Here is a 12198-nt window from a genome sequence, read left to right on the forward strand (position 1 = left end):
ACCATGGAAACTACTTGGCCGTCATATTTTGGGACTAGGACCAACAAAATTCCTACAAAGTGTACTGCTTGAAGAACAATTCAACCATCCAAGCAAAATTTGTTTCCACCCAGTCTCGAACTGGGGACCTTTCGCGTGTAAGGCGAATGTGATAACCACCACACTATGGAAACTGCCTGTTCAACCAAAATTTGGTAGCAGGCCCTAGAGAATCTTGTAACAATTGCGTCAATTAAGTTTGGATACAGACCCATTCATTTCCCATCCCAGTTTACATCTTGAACTACAAATCAAATTACAAAAGGTATCATATTCCCACCCAATTTCAAACAGGGGACCTTTCGCATGTTAGGCGAATGTGATAACCACTACACCATGGAAGCTGCTTCTTTAATCAAGGATTGATAGCAGGACCAACCAAATCCCTACACAGTGTACTGCTTGAGGAACAATTCAACCGTCCGAGCACAATTTGTTTCCACCCAGTCTCGAACTGCGGACCTTTCACGTGTAAGGCGAATGTGATAACCACTACACTATGGCAACTGCTTGTTCAATCAAAATTTGGTAGCAGGCCCTAGAGAATCTTGTAACAATTGCGTCAATTAAGTTTGGATGCAGACCCATTCAATTCCCATACCAGTGTACAGCTTGAACTACAAATCAAATTCCAAATGTATCATGTTTCCACCCAGTTTCGAACAGTGGGCTTTTGTGTGTTAGGCGAATGTGATAACCCCTACACTATGAAAACTGCTTGTTCAATATATATTTGGTAGCAGGCCCTAGAGAAGCTTGTAACATTTGTGTCAATTAACTTTGGTAACAGACCCATTCAATTCCCAACCCAATGTACAGCTTGAAATACAAATCAAATAACAAAAGGTATCATGTTTCCACCCAATTTCGAAACAGGGGACCTTTCGAGTGTTAGGCGAATGTGATTACCACTACACATTGGAAACTGCTTGTTCAATCAAAAATTGGTAGCAGGACCAACCAAATCCCTACACAGTAAGCTGCTTGAGGAACAATTGGACTATCCAAGCAAGATCTGTTTCCACCCAGTTTCAAACTGGGGACCTTTCGTGTGTAACGCAAATGTGATAGCCAATACACAATGGAAACTGCTTGGCCATCATAATTTGGGAGCAGGACCAACCAAATCCCGACACAGTGTACTCTTTGAGGAACAATTCAGCCATCCAAGCAAAATTTGTTTCCACCCAGTTTCGAACTGGGGACCTTTCGCGTGTTAGGCGAATGTGATAACCACTACACTATAGAAACTGCTTGTTCAATCAGTATTTGGTAGCAGGCCCTAGAGAATCTTGTAACATTTGTGTCTATCAACTTTGGTAACAGACCCATTCAATTCCCAACCCAGTGTACAGCATGAACTGCAAATCAAATAACAAAAGGTATCATGTTTCCACCCAATTTTGAACACGGGACCTTTCGTGTGTTAGCCGAATGTGATAACCACTACACCATGGAAACTGCTTGTTCAATCAAAAATTGGTAGTAGGACCAACCATACCTCTACACAGTGTAGTGCTTGAGTAACAATTCAACCATCCAAGCAAAATTTGTTTCCATACAGTTTCGAACTGAGGACCTTTAACATGTGAGGCGAACGTGATAACCACTACATTATGGAAACTGCTGGCCGATCCCACTTATGGTAGCAGCACCAACCTAATCCCTACACAGTCTACTCTTTGAGGAACAATTCAACCATCCAAGCAAAATCTGTTTCCACCCAGTTTCGAAAAGGGGACCAGTCGTGCGCCAGGCGACTGTGATAACCACTATGCCATGGAAACTGCTTCTTCAATCAAGGATTGGTAGCAGGACCAACCAAGTCCCTACACAGTGTACTGCTTGAGGAACAATTCAACCTTCCAAGCAAAACTTGTTTCCTCACAGTTTCGAACTGAGGACCTTTCACGTGTGAGGCGAACGTGATAACCACTACACTATGGAAACTGCTTGCCGATACTCAATATGGTAGTAGCACCAACCAAATCCCTACACAGTCTACTCTTTGAGGAACAATTCAACCATCCAAGCAAAATCTGTTTCCACCCAGTTTCGAAAAGGGGACCAGTCATACGCCAGGCGACTGTGACAACCACTACACCATGGAAACTACTTGGCCGTCATATTTTGGGACTAGGACCAACAAAATTCCTACAAAGTGTACTGCTTGAAGAACAATTCAACCATCCAAGCAAAATTTGTTTCCACCCAGTCTCGAACTGGGGACCTTTCGCGTGTAAGGCGAATGTGATAACCACCACACTATGGAAACTGCCTGTTCAACCAAAATTTGGTAGCAGGCCCTAGAGAATCTTGTAACAATTGCGTCAATTAAGTTTGGATACAGACCCGTTCATTTCCCATCCCAGTTTACATCTTGAACTACAAATCAAATTACAAAAGGTATCATATTCCCACCCAATTTCAAACAGGGGACCTTTCGCATGTTAGGCGAATGTGATAACCACTACACCATGGAAGCTGCTTCTTTAATCAAGGATTGATAGCAGGACCAACCAAATCCCTACACAGTGTACTGCTTGAGGAACAATTCAACCGTCCGAGCACAATTTGTTTCCACCCAGTCTCGAACTGCGGACCTTTCACGTGTAAGGCGAATGTGATAACCACTACACTATGGCAACTGCTTGTTCAATCAAAATTTGGTAGCAGGCCCTAGAGAATCTTGTAACAATTGCGTCAATTAAGTTTGGATGCAGACCCATTCAATTCCCATACCAGTGTACAGCTTGAACTACAAATCAAATTCCAAATGTATCATGTTTCCACCCAGTTTCGAACAGTGGGCTTTTGTGTGTTAGGCGAATGTGATAACCCCTACACTATGAAAACTGCTTGTTCAATATATATTTGGTAGCAGGCCCTAGAGAAGCTTGTAACATTTGTGTCAAGTAACTTTGGTAACAGACCCATTCAATTCCCAACCCAATGTACAGCTTGAAATACAAATCAAATAACAAAAGGTATCATGTTTCCACCCAATTTCGAAACAGGGGACCTTTCGAGTGTTAGGCGAATGTGATTACCACTACACATTGGAAACTGCTTGTTCAATCAAAAATTGGTAGCAGGACCAACCAAATCCCTACACAGTAAGCTGCTTGAGGAACAATTGGACTATCCAAGCAAGATCTGTTTCCACCCAGTTTCAAACTGGGGACCTTTCGTGTGTAACGCAAATGTGATAGCCAATACACAATGGAAACTGCTTGGCCATCATAATTTGGGAGCAGGACCAACCAAATCCCGACACAGTGTACTCTTTGAGGAACAATTCAGCCATCCAAGCAAAATTTGTTTCCACCCAGTTCCGAACTGGGGACCTTTCACGTGTTAGGCAAATGTGATAAGCACTACACTATAGAAACTGCTTGTTCAATCAGTATTTGGTAGCAGGCCCTAGAGAATCTTGTAACATTTGTGTCTATCAACTTTGGTAACAGACCCATTCAATTCCCAACCCAGTGTACAGCATGAACTGCAAATCAAATAACAAAAGGTATCATGTTTCCACCCAATTTCGAACAGGGGACCTTTCGTGTGTTAGCCGAATGTGATAACCACTACACCATGGAAACTGCTTGTTCAATCAAAAATTGGTAGCAGGACCAACCATACCTCTACACAGTGTAGTGCTTGAGTAACAATTCAACCATCCAAGCAAAATTTGTTTCCACACAATTTCGAACTGAGGACCTTTCACGTGTGAGGCGAATGTGATAACCACTACACTATGGAAACTGCTGGCCGATTCTTTTTATGGTAGCAGCACCAACCTAATCCCTACACAGTCTACTCTTTGAGGAACAATTCAACCATCCAAGCAAAATCTGTTTCCACCCAGTTTCGAAAAGGGGACCAGTCGTGCCCCAGGCAACTGTGATAACCACTACACCATGGAAACTGCTTCTTCAATCAAGGATTGGTAGCAGGACCAACCAAGTCCCTACACAGTGTACTGCTTGAGGAACAATTCAACCTTCCAAGCAAAATTTGTTTCCACCCAGTCTCGAACTGGGGACCTTTCGCGTGTAAGGCGAATGTGATAACCACTACACGATGGAAACTGCTTGTTCAATCAAAACTTGGTAGCAGGCCCTAGAGCAGGGGTGGCCAACCAGTCAGAGACCAAGAGCCACATTTTTTAACGTGTTACCGCAAAGAGCCACATTTTTTACTGTGTTACCGCAAAGAGCCACATCACACAGATTTATTGTAAATGTCACACACCAGCATAGTAATGACATAAATTGACTCCTACAGTACTAACAGCACAGGCCAGTCATTATCAACAATGAACATTGTGTGCACTGTCTCACACAGACAAACTCTCAGTTCAACCAAGTCCACAAACAAAAATATAATAATTTACAATAGCGTTTTTCTTTTTCTATGCATGTTACTTAGTGGGACTTCTGTCATAAAATCAGAGCCTATTTTTGCGCAATGTTCGCTCCTTGTGAGCTGTCATTTATTATGAATGGCTTTTAACTAGCGCGCCCACCACGTGGGTGTACCTCGCTCTCCTATTGGCTGCTCCCGGCTGAGCACTCTCGCCTTGGTCTGCCTCGCAGGGGGTGTGGCTTTTTCAGCCGACGCTCGATCTTTGGGATACTTTTTGTGTGCGCGACGCTGTTCATTGTCGCTTCTGGTTCACGGGAGCTCTCCCACTCTGTTAAAAAACGTTTACTCAAATGACCTTGCTCCTACTGGGAAACTTTGAGGTATTTTCCTCCCAAGCACATGCGCATTGGACGAAAATACCGTATTGAACTCAAGCGAAGCGTACACGCAAATAAAAATAAAACACAAATACAAACTTTGATATGGACGTAAGAGCCACATGAAACCGGGCAAAGAGCCGCATGCGGCTCGCGAGCCGCGGGTTGGCCACCCCTGCCCTAGAGAATCTTGTAACAATTGCGTCAATTAAGTTTGGATACAGACCCATTCATTTCCCTTCCCAGTTTACATCTTGAACTACAAATCAAATTACAAAAGGTATCATATTCCCACCCAATTTCGAACAGGGGACCTTTCGCATGTTAGGCGAATGTGATAACAACTACACCATGGAAACTGCTTGTTCAATCAAAAATTGGTAGCAGGACCAACCATACCTCTACACAGTGTAGTGCTTGAGTAACAATTCAACCATCAAAGCAAAACCTGTTTCCACACAGTTTCGAACTGAGGACCTTTCACGAGTGAGGCGACCGTGATAACCACTACACTTTGGAAACTGCTTGTTGATACTCTCTATATGGTAGCAGCACCAACTAAATCCCTACACAGTCTACTCTTTGAGGAACTATTCAACCATCCAAGCAAAATCTGTTTCCACCCAGTTTCGAAAAGGGGACCAGTCGTAAGCCAGGCGACTGTGACAACCACTACACCATGGAAACTGCTTGGCCGTCATATTTTGGGACTAGGACCAACAAAATTCCTACAAAGTGTACTGCTTGAAGAACAATTCAACCATCCAAGCAAAATTTGTTTCCACCCAGTCTCGAACTGGGGACCTTTCACATGTTAGGCGAATGTGATAACCACTGCACCATGGAAGCCGCTTCTTCAATCAAGGATTGATAGCAGGACCAACCAAATCCCTACACAGTGTACTGCTTGAGGAACAATTCAACTGTCCGAGCACAATTTGTTTCCACCCAGTCTCGAACTGCGGACCTTTCACGTGTAAGGCGAATGTGATAACCACTACACTATGGTAACTGCTTGTTCAATCAAAATTTGGTAGCAGGCCCTAGAGAATCTTGTAACAATTGCGTCAATTAAGTTTGGATGCAGACCCATTCAATTCCCATACCAGTGTACAGCTTGAACTACAAATCAAATTCCAAATGTATCATGTTTCCACCCAGTTTCGAACAGTGGGCTTTTGTGTGTTAGGCGAATGTGATAACCCCTACACTATGAAAACTGCTTGTTCAATATATATTTGGTAGCAGGCCCTAGAGAAGCTTGTAACATTTGAACAGACCCATTCAATTCCCAACCCAATGTACAGCTTGAAATACAAATCAAATAACAAAAGGTATCATGTTTCCACCCAATTTCGAAACAGGGGACCTTTCGAGTGTTAGGCGAATGTGATTACCACTACACATTGGAAACTGCTTGTTCAATCAAAAATTGGTAGCAGGACCAACCAAATCCCTACACAGTAAGCTGCTTGAGGAACAATTGAACTATCCAAGCAAGATCTGTTTCCACCCAGTTTCAAACTGGGGACCTTTCGTGTGTAACGCAAATGTGATAGCCAATACACAATGGAAACTGCTTGGCCATCATAATTTGGGAGCAGGACCAACCAAATCCCGACACAGTGTACTCTTTGAGGAACAATTCAGCCATCCAAGCAAAATTTGTTTCCATCCAGTTTCGAACTGGGGACCTTTCGCGTGTTAGGCGAATGTGATAACCACTACACTATAGAAACTGCTTGTTCAATCAGTATTTGGTAGCAGGCCCTAGAGAATCTTGTAACATTTGTGTCTATCAACTTTGGTAACAGACCCATTCAATTCCCAACCCAGTGTACAGCATGAACTGCAAATCAAATAACAAAAGGTATCATGTTTCCACCCAATTTCGAACAGGAGACCTTTCGTGTGTTAGCCGAATGTGATAACCACTACACCATGGAAACTGCTTGTTCAATCAAAAATTGGTAGTAGGACCAACCATACCTCTACACAGTGTAGTGCTTGAGTAACAATTCAACCATCCAAGCAAAATTTGTTTCCATACAGTATCGAACTGAGGACCTTTAACGTGTGAGGCGAACGTGATAACCACTACACTATGGAAACTGCTGGCCGATCCCATTTATGGTAGCAGCACCAACCTAATCCCTACACAGTCTACTCTTTGAGGAACAATTCAACCATCCAAGCAAAATCTGTTTCCACCCAGTTTCGAAAAGGGGACCAGTCGTGCGCCAGGCGACTGTGATAACCACTACACCATGGAAACTGCTTCTTCAATCAAGGATTGGTAGCAGGACCAACCAAGTCCCTACACAGTGTACTGCTTGAGGAACAATTCAACCTTCCAAGCAAAACTTGTTTCCTCACAGTTTCGAACTGAGGACCTTTCACGTGTGAGGCGAACGTGATAACCACTACACTATGGAAACTGCTTGCCGATACTCTATATGGTAGTAGCACCAACCAAATCCCTACACAGTCTACTCTTTGAGGAACAATTCAACCATCCAAGCAAAATTTGTTTCCACCCAGTCTGGAACTGGGGACCTTTCGCGTGTAAGGCGAATGTGATAACCACCACACTATGGAAACTGCCTGTTCAACCAAAATTTGGTAGCAGGCCCTAGAGAATCTTGTAATTCCAACTAAATCCCTACACAGTCTACTCTTTGAGGAACAATTCAACCATCCAAGCAAAATCTGTTTCCACCCAGTTTCGAAAAGGGGACCAGTCGTACGCCAGGCGATTGTGAAAACCACTACACCATGGAAACTGCTTGGCCGTCACATTTTGGGAGCAGGACCAACAAAATTCCTACAAAGTGTACTGCTTGAAGAACAATTCAACCATCCAAGCAAAATTTGTTTCCACCCAGTCTCGTACTGGGGACCTTTCACGTGTAAGGTGAATGTGATAACCACTACACTATGGAAACTGCTAGTTCAATCCAGATTTGGTAGCAGGCCCTAGAGAATCTTGTAACAATTGCGTCAATTAAGTTTGGATACAGACCCATTCATTTCCCATCCCAGTTTACATCTTGAACTACAAATCAAATTACAAAAGGTATCATACTCCCACCCAATTTCGAACAGGGGACCTTTCGCATGTTAGGCGAATGTGATAACAACTACACCATGGAAACTGCTTGTTCAATCAAAAATTGGTAGCAGGACCAACCATACCTCTACACAGTGTAGTGCTTGAGTAACAATTCAACCATCAAAGCAAAACCTGTTTCCACACAGTTTCGAACTAAGGACCTTTCACGCGTGAGGCGACCATGATAACCACTACACTATGGAAACTGCTTGTTGATACTCTATATGGTAGCAGCACCAACTAAATCCCTACACAGTCTACTCTTTGAGGAACAATTCAACCATCCAAGCAAAATCTGTTTCCACCCAGTTTCGAAAAGGGGACCAGTCGTACGCCAGGCGATTGTGAAAACCACTACACCATGGAAACTGCTTGGCCGTCACATTTTGGGAGCAGGACCAACAAAATTCCTACAAAGTGTACTGCTTGAAGAACAATTCAACCATCCAAGCAAAATTTGTTTCCACCCAGTCTCGAACTGGGGACCTTTCACGTGTAAGGTGAATGTGATAACCACTACACTATGGAAACTGCTAGTTCAATCCAGATTTGGTAGCAGGCCCTAGAGAATCTTGTAACAATTGCGTCAATTAAGTTTGGTAACAGACCCATTCAATTCCCAACCCGGTGTACAGCATGAACTGCAAATCAAATAACAAAAGGTATCATGTTTCCACCCAATTTCGAACAGGGGACCTTTCGCGTGTTAGGCGAATGTGATAACCACTACACCATGGAAACTGCTTGTTCTATAAAAAAATGGTAGCAAAACCAGCCAAATCCCAACACAATGTCGTGCTTGAGGAACAATTCAACCATCCAAGCAAAATTTGTTTCCACACAGTTTCAAACTGGGGACCTTTCGCGTGTGAGACAAATGTGATAACCACTACACTATGGAAAAAACACCACTACAGCCCCATGCTCTCTGAACTTCGTAACCCAACTAACAATTGTTGATTTTGGTGGAAAGTTGCGACAATGGAAACATTTTCGAAACTCAATCTGTACACTCTGGTATGATTTTGTCGCAAAATAGATCTCCAGGGAGAATATCTTCTGCTGATTTGTCCAAGACATTTTGGGGGCAACTATAGCTGAAAACGATCATCCATAGGTTCACCTTTTCACGTCCTGCAACAGAAAAGACATTCGTTAAAAAAGGGATTTTTTAACGAATAAAATATGGGTACGCATATTTTTGGTCACCCTGTACATACAGCAACATCTACAGAATCTTGAACTGCATCCATGCTGATTGGGCACCACGTCCACAATCTTAGACTTTTAAGTGCGCCTTATGTGAGTAAATATGTGCCTTGTTGCATTTGTATGATTTTATTGCTTATTAGGGAGAATTGCAATCATTAATTAGGGGAGCAATTCGCCCAGGTTGACAGGTATGGGAGATCGACTGGCAGATAGATGCACCGGTCCTTTGTGTTGAGGAATGAGCTGATTTGAAAAGGGAAGCTCCATATTTACCAGTCGATCTATGTTCCTACTAGTGTAGTCTTTGAAAACTTTAGGCATACGGCATTTCGGCCTGGTGGCGCGAGTGGTTAGTGTGCCAGTCTCACAGCTCTGGGGTCTAGAGTTCAAATTTGTGTCACCTCTACATGTTCTCTTGGGACCTGTGGATCCCTCCCACATTCCAAAACCATGCATGACAAGCTGATTGGACACTCTGAATTGCCCCCAAGTATTAGTGTGAGTGTGAAAGATTGTCCGTCTCCTTGTGCCCCGCGACCGTCTTGCACCGATTCAGGGTGTATCCCGCCTCTGGGCCGGAGTCACCTGGGATAGGCTCCAGCACCCCCCTCCAGCGCAGCAAAGATAAAGCGGTTCAGAAAATCAGATGAGATGTCATTTTTGTGTTTCAGGAAGGTCCCGCTCTTCCTCAATGTTGTGTGTAAAATCTTCAAGTATGACAAAGAGTATTTTCCTCCATGTTTGACAGGGTCACCCAATGGTGGGGTAGCAGCCGCCTTTATAGCCGTCTGCTCATGCATGCATCACTATTATGACAAATGTCCCTCACAATGAGAGCATGCAGGTCATATATTACCAGACTGGATCACTGTGACATGCCTCCCTACCTTTGCTGTTCATGGCAGAATTCCACTAGAGGTTATTTTTTTTCAAATGCAGCAAAACAAAGCCCAAGGAAAAAATAATTTTAGTATCAGTGTATGCCAAGTGGCTTTCAGTAATTAGATTACACACATGCACATTTCGCAAATATGACTAAAACCAAACTACATTACATCCTAAAATTTGAATTCTTACCTTTGTGGTGTGGCCCCAGTGGACATGAGCTTAGACTGATTGGACACTCTAAATTGCCCGTTGTTATGAGTATAAGTGTGAATGGTTATGTGTCTCCTCGTGCTCTGCTGTTGGCTGGCCACCATTTCAGGGTGTCCCATGCCTTGTGCCCTGGTGGGATCGGCTCCGGCCCTCTCCGTGATCCATGTAAGGATTAGTGGTTCGGGAAATGAATGCATCAATGAACTTCTGTGGTATGAATAGCATCAAAAGGAAACACCAAAATACATTTCCTGGAAAGTTGTATATTTCTTTGTTTTAATCATTTAGTCTCCATCTCGTTCAGAACAAGAATTGTGAAGCTGTCAATTTTCTTTTTACGGACAGACAGATAAATTAGCAAACACACAGACATCAACAACATTAAGTGTTTTTTTAATTATTATTTTTGCTTTAACACATAATTTTATAACATATTGGAAAGCATTTATATAGGTAGAGAATGCAATTTTAGGAAAAGATTGTTGGACATTGTTATTCCTGGTGGGTGTGTTTATTGTAGTGAAATACAATCAGGTTGTATTTTTACCACCAAAAAAAACAACTAGTAATCTTGCTACCACTTTGAGCATTTTATGACTTCTGGCAGAAAAGAAATGTGAAGAAAAAGTGCCATGTGTGTGTGCAAGTGTCAATATACATTTGGAAATGTTGGATGGAAAAAAAAACAAGCAGTCAATTATCAGCATCAAGATGCCAGATTGACCGCTGCAATAACACAACGCTACAGTGCTCTGTCAAAGCCAGACACCTTTAAAAGTGACTTTCCCAAGGATGCTTGAGGGATAAAGTGCAAATAAATAGGTTACCCTTTCTAGAGTAGGTACACACAACCTGTCATGTCTTATCGATTATGCTAAAGGACCAATCTTCAGGGCATTTTTTACGTAAACTATTGCAAAACATCTGTGTACTAATATATTGCTAGCTGAATGCAATGATTTTACTCGTTAATATATATATATATATTAAGGGGTGATTATGAGGTGCCGTTGGGGACATGATTCAGGATTACCGTTCACAAAGTTATTTTTGCTTTTATATACAAGTATTTATATATATATATATATATATATATATATATATATATATATATATATATATATATATATATATATATATATATATATATATATATATATATATATATATATATATATATATATATATATATATATATATATATATATATATATATATATATATATATATATATATATATATATATATATATATATATATATATATATATATATATATATATATATATATATATATATATATATATATATATATATATATATATATATATATATATATATATATATATATATATATATATATATATATATATATATATATATATATATATATATATATATATATATATAAATATATATATAAATATATATATATATATATATATATATATATATATATATATATATATATATATATATATATATATATATATATATATATATATATATATATATATATATATATATATATATATATATATATATATATATATATATATATATATATATATATATATATATATATATATATATATATAAATATATATGATCTTGAAGTCTAGCACTGTCGTGAATTAAAAGCAACGAGAGGATTTGACAATACTGTTCAGAGGTTTTCAGTATACTGTGCGGGAGTGTTTGATTACAATGTGCAAGTACATTTGACATACTGTGCAAGAGCGTTTCACTCGTATGTATATAAGCAAAATGCATTTCACTATTCTGTGTGAGAACTTTTTAATATATTGTGTGGCATTTGAATATACTTTGCGGGAGTGTTGACTATTAGTACAAGCGAAACACACTTCATTATAATGTGTGTTCGAGTATGCCTGTGAGCATTTGACTAGTGACTGGACATTTCGTCGAACGGACGCTTCGTCGCCGGAGGACAGTTCGTCGACGGACAATTTGTCGCCGGACTCAAACGATT

The 12198-nt window shown here is 40.8% G+C and overlaps 12 non-coding genes across 12 annotated transcripts; all 12 read right to left on the bottom strand.

The window, feature by feature from the left end:
* Positions 1 to 100: 100 nt before the first annotated feature.
* trnav-uac (transfer RNA valine (anticodon UAC)) lies at positions 101 to 173 on the bottom strand. Its single transcript has one exon. It is a non-coding gene; the product is annotated as a tRNA-Val (tRNA).
* A 1044-nt stretch (positions 174 to 1217) lies between these two features.
* trnav-aac (transfer RNA valine (anticodon AAC)) lies at positions 1218 to 1290 on the bottom strand. The gene has a single exon. It is a non-coding gene; the product is annotated as a tRNA-Val (tRNA).
* A 626-nt stretch (positions 1291 to 1916) lies between these two features.
* Positions 1917 to 1989, bottom strand: trnav-cac (transfer RNA valine (anticodon CAC)). Its single transcript has one exon. It is a non-coding gene; the product is annotated as a tRNA-Val (tRNA).
* Positions 1990 to 2241: 252 nt separating this feature from the next.
* Positions 2242 to 2314, bottom strand: trnav-uac (transfer RNA valine (anticodon UAC)). Its single transcript has one exon. It is a non-coding gene; the product is annotated as a tRNA-Val (tRNA).
* Positions 2315 to 4057: 1743 nt separating this feature from the next.
* On the bottom strand, positions 4058 to 4130 carry trnav-uac (transfer RNA valine (anticodon UAC)). Its single transcript has one exon. It is a non-coding gene; the product is annotated as a tRNA-Val (tRNA).
* Positions 4131 to 5560: 1430 nt separating this feature from the next.
* Positions 5561 to 5633, bottom strand: trnav-aac (transfer RNA valine (anticodon AAC)). Its single transcript has one exon. It is a non-coding gene; the product is annotated as a tRNA-Val (tRNA).
* Positions 5634 to 6450: 817 nt separating this feature from the next.
* On the bottom strand, positions 6451 to 6523 carry trnav-aac (transfer RNA valine (anticodon AAC)). The gene has a single exon. It is a non-coding gene; the product is annotated as a tRNA-Val (tRNA).
* A 626-nt stretch (positions 6524 to 7149) lies between these two features.
* Positions 7150 to 7222, bottom strand: trnav-cac (transfer RNA valine (anticodon CAC)). Its single transcript has one exon. It is a non-coding gene; the product is annotated as a tRNA-Val (tRNA).
* A 90-nt stretch (positions 7223 to 7312) lies between these two features.
* Positions 7313 to 7385, bottom strand: trnav-uac (transfer RNA valine (anticodon UAC)). Its single transcript has one exon. It is a non-coding gene; the product is annotated as a tRNA-Val (tRNA).
* Positions 7386 to 7656: 271 nt separating this feature from the next.
* trnav-uac (transfer RNA valine (anticodon UAC)) lies at positions 7657 to 7729 on the bottom strand. Its single transcript has one exon. It is a non-coding gene; the product is annotated as a tRNA-Val (tRNA).
* Positions 7730 to 8354: 625 nt separating this feature from the next.
* Positions 8355 to 8427, bottom strand: trnav-uac (transfer RNA valine (anticodon UAC)). The gene has a single exon. It is a non-coding gene; the product is annotated as a tRNA-Val (tRNA).
* A 137-nt stretch (positions 8428 to 8564) lies between these two features.
* Positions 8565 to 8637, bottom strand: trnav-aac (transfer RNA valine (anticodon AAC)). The gene has a single exon. It is a non-coding gene; the product is annotated as a tRNA-Val (tRNA).
* Positions 8638 to 12198: the final 3561 nt, after the last annotated feature.

This window comes from Stigmatopora nigra, chromosome 11, assembly GCF_051989575.1.
Source record: "Stigmatopora nigra isolate UIUO_SnigA chromosome 11, RoL_Snig_1.1, whole genome shotgun sequence".
Taxonomy (NCBI): Eukaryota; Metazoa; Chordata; class Actinopteri; order Syngnathiformes; family Syngnathidae; genus Stigmatopora; species Stigmatopora nigra.